The sequence below is a fragment of the Sorex araneus genome, chromosome 1, assembly GCF_027595985.1.
Source record: "Sorex araneus isolate mSorAra2 chromosome 1, mSorAra2.pri, whole genome shotgun sequence".
NCBI lineage: Eukaryota > Metazoa > Chordata > Mammalia > Eulipotyphla > Soricidae > Sorex > Sorex araneus.
In genome coordinates this window covers 329921191-329927645 of record NC_073302.1, presented here as the reverse complement: position 1 = coordinate 329927645, position 6455 = coordinate 329921191, and positions in this window count along the sequence as shown.

Below are 6455 nucleotides of genomic sequence, written 5' to 3'. Positions count from 1 at the left end.
AAAACAAGGAAAAATGACATGATCCAGGAAGCACAATAATTTTCCAGTAATTAACCTCACTCACTCAAAGAAATGAAACAGCTGTGAGTTAAGGGAGAAATTACTCCAGGTGCAACTTTCGTTTCAAGGATGAGTGCTCAGAAGGCTTAGGGTCCCTCCCTAAGTCACCTAGGCTGAGAGCTCTAAGTCCAGGCTCAAGGATGAGGTGCCACTTGGCCCTGGCAGTGTCAGGGATCACAGGGCCAACATACCAAGTGGTGCTCAGGATCCTTCAGGATCCTCAGGATCATTCTCAATGACACTCAGGGGACCATGGGGATCAAACAAGATCAGCTGCATTCAAGACAGGTGCCTTAACCTCTGACCTCTCTGTATTCAGCCCTCTAGATAATTTTAAGGAGGCACAATGAGAGTCAAGACAATGCAGACAGCCCAGTGAGTTCTGAAATACAATGCATGGATAAGTTCAACAAAGACACAAAATCAGTAAAAGGAACTGAAAAGAAAATGAATGGAATGAAAAAATGCAACATCAGGCTCAATTAATGAAAAGATGTTGAACTGGAAGATGACTCTCCAGCTATCATCCAGAGAATAAAAATTAGAATATAAGTGAGAGAAGAAGGCCAAGGTGAATTATGACACCATCAAGTCAAATAGTATGCACATTATTCAGAGACCCAGAGAAAAAGAAGAAAAGGGAATGGTAGGAGACGCCAGCTAGATCAAAGTCCAGTTTCCACATTCAGTACAGTAGGGGGAACCTCCTTCCTCCTGGTGTGCCCCACACCCTCTTTCCCATGCTCAGTGGTAGAGCCTCAATTCTCAGCACCAACAGCGTGCAGTCTCCAGAGTGCTGCAACCCAACTATGGGTGTGGCCCTAGCGGGCACTGCAACTAAGTGTACGAAAACTGAGCATATGTGTAAACCCTTGCAAGCACACCCCAAAAAATGTGCAAAAACACAACCAAGAGTGCTGTCTCCAGTTATAGCAACAAGAGGCTATTTCCATATTGTTAAGATTAATTTATGAATAATTTTCTTTCCTGTTCTGTCAGTATATTTAACTTTTGGGACGTTTATTTTTTGTTTGTTTTTGCTTCCCTCCTCTCCCATCCCCAAAAGAGGGTGCTATGGCTTTTGGTTGAAGATGTGGTATTTTTCAGGACCTTGGGTTTGCAACTTGCTACCCAGAGTAGGGAGGACCAGCTGGAGTGTGAAATCCTTTTTTGGTTTGAACTGTGGTCCCAGATTCAAACATGATGGTAACCACAGAACAAAAACTGTAAGCAGAGACACTTAGAAGAAAAAGTAATGAAACTGTGAGAATCATCATGGAAAACAGAAGATAATCATCAAAGGAAAAAAGAGAAACTCATGAATAAACCAACATCAAAAATACCTAATAGAAAAGAAAATGGCAGTAAGTCCCATACATGTGTTCTAAAGTCACCAATTAAAAGACAGTATCTATACTGATGAAAAAGCATGATACAGTTATATTATACAAGAAACATGTGGTATTAAGACAAAAGTAGACTCAGAGTGAAAGACTGGGGGGAACAGGAGGGGAACAGTAAGTATCAATGCCAACAGCACAGAGGTAAATGGTGTGAACTGCCATACTTGAAAGAGACGCTGTGATAAATAAGTTGAGAATGGCCCATTTCAGAAAGTCTGGAAACAATCAGTACTGGTGAAGATGTGATGAAAAAGGAGCCCTCATCTCACTGCTGGTGAGCTTGTCTCTGATTAAGCCTCTACAGAAAACAGTATAGAAACATCTAATGAAAGCAGAACTTTTTAATATAAACACAGTGATTCTATTTCTTAGCACCTAATCTGTATTGGATTATATGTGCGTAATGGAAAACTACTCACCTGTCATAAACAATGAAATCTTGAACTCACTTACAACTTGAATGGAACTGATGGGCATAGTGCTAAGAGAGTGAACTGGAAGAACGGATCAGATGGTCTTACTAGTAAGTATAGAGACATAAAACAAGGGAAGACAATGTTCAATGAGGTTCTGCCTACAGAGCCAAGTTTGCCAAGCATCAAGTAGAGGAGTCAGATATGGGAGGGAAAGGGGTTGGCAGATAAAAAGGAACCTGGGATAGTCATTGGGGGAGGATACTGGCACTCTGGTGATGGATCTGGCACAATAATGTATACTTAAGATGTTAATACTATTTTATAGCACATCTTAAATGGTACAAAGGGGCTTGAGCAATAGTAAAGCAAGCCAGGTACTTGCCTTGTAAGCAGCAGACCCAGAGCTCGATCCTATGTACCATATAGCCCCCTGGGTAGGAAAGACTAGCTGGGAGGGAGTGCAGAGCCAGGGGTAAGCATTGAGCAATGCCAGGTTTGTGCCCCCCTCCACCCAATATACAAAAATTAAAATGGTTAAAAAGAATAAGCTGTGATATATGCACTCAATGGAATAACACGCAGATATTATAAAAAATATGAAGTCATGACTTTCTAAATAACAAGGATAGAACCTGGGGGAGGTGCTAATATTAAGCTAAGGAGTCAAGAAGTAAAATTACCGCTTTCACGTGGAATATAAAGAACCAAAGCAAACAAACATGCAAACAAAACTCAAGTAATTTTCAGACTCTCTGAAAATCATGTTAGTTAGTGAACAGAGGAAAAGAGGGCAAGAGGTAGAAAAAATGGGTGGGGGGATCAGTGTGCGTGTGTGCGCGCGCGCGAGTGTGTGTGTGTGTGTGTGTGTGTGTGTGTGTGTGTGTGGTGTGTGTGTGTGTGTGCCACACCAGCAAAGTTCAGGGGTAACTCCTGGCTTTGCACTCAGGAATTATTCCTGGTAGTATTTGGAGAACCATGTGGGATGCCAGGGATCAAATCCAGGATTGCCACATGCAAGGCCAACACCCTACTCACTGTACTCTCTCTCCAGCCCTGAGGGGTTGACGTTATAGTATGCAGCAATAGAACTTTTGCTAATGGGAGTAGTGAGACATTGTACGTAGATGCTGTACTCCCCTTATCTTACAGAACTGGAAACCAATAACCTTGATCTGAAAACGAAAATTAGTTAATAATGGCTGGAAACTTCCCAACACTGGGGAAATATGCTTATGCAGGTACATAAACCCCCAAACCCTCAGAATAAACTCAAAGGGATTTTCATCACAGCATATCATGATGTCAAAAATCAAAGTAAGAGAACTGTGAAAGGAGGCAAGAGGAAAAAAAGACTCATGCCACAAAAGGGAATCCTGATAAGGTCATCAACATACTTCACAAACCTTTGCAGACCAGGAGACAGTGGTAACAGACAAACACATTAAAAGTATTAGTTATAGGCTGAAGTGATAGTACAGCAGAAAGGGTGCTTCCTTTGCACGCAATGACTCAGGTTCAATCCTGGCACATCTGGTTCCCCCAAGCCCCACCAGGAGCGATCCCTGAGTACAAAGTCAGGAGTAATTCCTGAGTACTGCTGAGTGTGTCTCAAAAACAAAACATAGAACAAACAACATATAAATCCACCAGAAGATAAACATATATTTACATTCAGAATGTTCTAATACTTTAATGGTCACTGTCACTGTCATCCCGTTGCTCATCTATTTGCTCCAGTGGGCACCAGTAACGCCTCTATTGTGAGACTTGTTACTGTTTTTGGCATATCAAATACACCAAGGGGAGCTTACCAGGCTCTGCCACGTGAGCGAGGTATTTCAGTAGTTTACCAGGCTCTCTGAGAGGGGCGGAGGAATTGAACCCGGGTCAGCCACGTGCAAGGCAAACACCCTACCTGCTGTGCTATTGCTCCAGCCCAATACAATACTTTAATGGAGGCGTATGAAAATCACCCTGAACTCTAGCACTTCACATTAAAAGACAAAAAGTTTAAAATAAAGTAACAATTTTATTACTGATACAAAATACAAAACAATATAAAGTGTAACATCAGTAAGTTAAGATATGGGGCACAAGTACTTGCATGTAACTTTTTTAATGGAATGAAGTTATAATCAATATGTGTAAGTTGTACTGTGAATGCTGCTTTATGGAACTCACAAAGCAAAATCTGTGAAATAAAAATGAAAGGGAAAAAATTAAAATATAGTGCTATCAAAAATCATCAACTCACAAATAAAAGAAAAAAGGAACTACAAAACAATCAGAAAACAACTAAAATGGAGCTGTAAGTCCTTGGTAAGTGGCTTGTAAATCCCCAAAAGAAAAGACAGAGAGTAGCTAAGTGGCTATAAAAACAAGAGCCAACTATTAACGACCTACGAGAGATACTGCCTTGAGATTCATCTATGCTTTATGGACACTCATTGGCTGAAAGGAGGGAAAAAGATAGTCCATGCAAGCAGAGAAAGAGAAAATATGAAAAAAAGATATACACATTTTCCCCCTTTGTGGGGAGACCTTCCCAGCAGTGAATGTTTGGAGGCAATGCAAAGCCAGGGACCAGCCCCAGGCTTACACATGCAAGACACTACCAATAAAACCTTTACTAAATAAAATGGACTAACATTCACTGTAACAAGAAACATAAGAAAGTAATTACAGAAAGAGTGAGAAGCCAATTCAAGATGGCATGAGAATTCTAGATATATACATACCCAACACTAAAACAAATATATTAAACAATTATTTACCGATCTGGAGACAAGAATGAACAGCAACACAACAATAGTTCTAGGAAACTTCAATAGTACATTTTTAACAAAGAATGGTTCATCCAGACAGAAAATCAAGGATATAATGAACTCAGTAACACTACAGCAAATGACCTAGCAGAAATATATAAACATTCCACTCAACCAGAGCAGAAAACATTTCTCTTAACCACATACAACACTCCCTAAGCAAAGAGCATATGCTGGATCACAAAATAAATCCTAAAAAGTTTAAGACAGAATGCCAAATATTTCTCCCAACTATAATGGTATGAATCCCATCAACAGCCAACATCCAGAGAGACTTAAAAGCAAGCTCTCAGAAGAGAGTGATGCAGAGAGTCTCTTGCCCGCACGCCTGGCTGTCTTCCCCGGGGCCCCTTGGAGGGGATGGGCTCTAGCTTCCCTCCCCACACCGAGCAGAGCTCCCGGCAGCCGAAAACCACCGGAACCTAGCTACAGCCATGCTGGAGGCCCCTCTCCACATGTTCGGACAGGCCTCATGCATGAAGGTACTGGCAGAGGAACCCAGATGTGTGTAATCCCATCAACGGCCAACATCCAGAGAGACTTAAAAGCAAGCTCTCAGAAATGCGCAAAGCGGCCCCTGGATATCTTTAGCCTACTTCTCCCCCTGGGAGAAACTGGCAATCCTCTGAGTTTCCTGCCCTCATAGGACAGACTTGCAAGCTTCCCATGGTGTATTCATATGCAAAATCCAGTAACAAGCTGGATCTCATTCACCTGACCCTGAAGAGCCCCCAGTGCAACATCGTTGGGAGGGCCGAATCAAGATGGACTTCTGAGATCTCAGGGAAAGGATGAAATGAGATGTTACTGAGCCTACCCGAGAAATCGGTGATTAACGGGATATCGTGATCGTGATCATGGTATGAAACTACAATTTACAGCAGAAGCTGGAAAGTTCACAAATATATGGAAGTTGAAACAAACAAATAAAAAACTGTCAGCAAGCAACATGTCTAAGAAATCAAAAGGGGAATAAAAAAATACACTGAAACAAAAATCACACACACATACACACACCCACAAACACACACTTTCAGCCATAAAAAAGGAAAGTCTTTTATGTGCAACAATGTGGATGAACCTGGAGTCCTAAATTATGGAATTTAAATAAATACTGTATGACATCATTCATAGGTTGAATCTTAAGTTTACACACACACACAAAAGACACTTTTATAATAAAAGAACAGAAAGCAGATTGTCAAAAGATGAGGATGTGAGAAATAGGGTGATAGGATGCAGGTCAAAAAAGCAGATTTTAGTTTAAGTTCTGAGGCACTAATATACAGCATGGTAACTAAAGTTAATATACACAACTGTCGACTTGGAAGCATTTTATCACACACACATACATAAGTTGTGTGAAGTGACATATTAATCACCTTAAACTTGGCAATCATTCCCCAGTATGTATATTATCACCTTTACACTTAAATATATACAATAATTTGTGCATTATTAATCAATTTTTTAAATGAATTAAGACAATAAAAGATCACTAGATAATCTAGTTGAATTAGTAAGGTACTGATGAGAGCTTTTAATTTTTAATGTCTCAAAAAGAAATCCAAAATAAGTCTGCTGGTACTCAGGTAATATGCAATGTTACAAGAAATAAGCAGCCACACAGAAAAAAGGAAAAAGAGAGCAATGTAGTAATTTCTTTTCCACTCATATGTCCCAAATGTTGCTTCAGCTCTCAGAGGTAAGTATGGCATTTCAAAGGCATGAGCTTCAATTCAACAACAAAG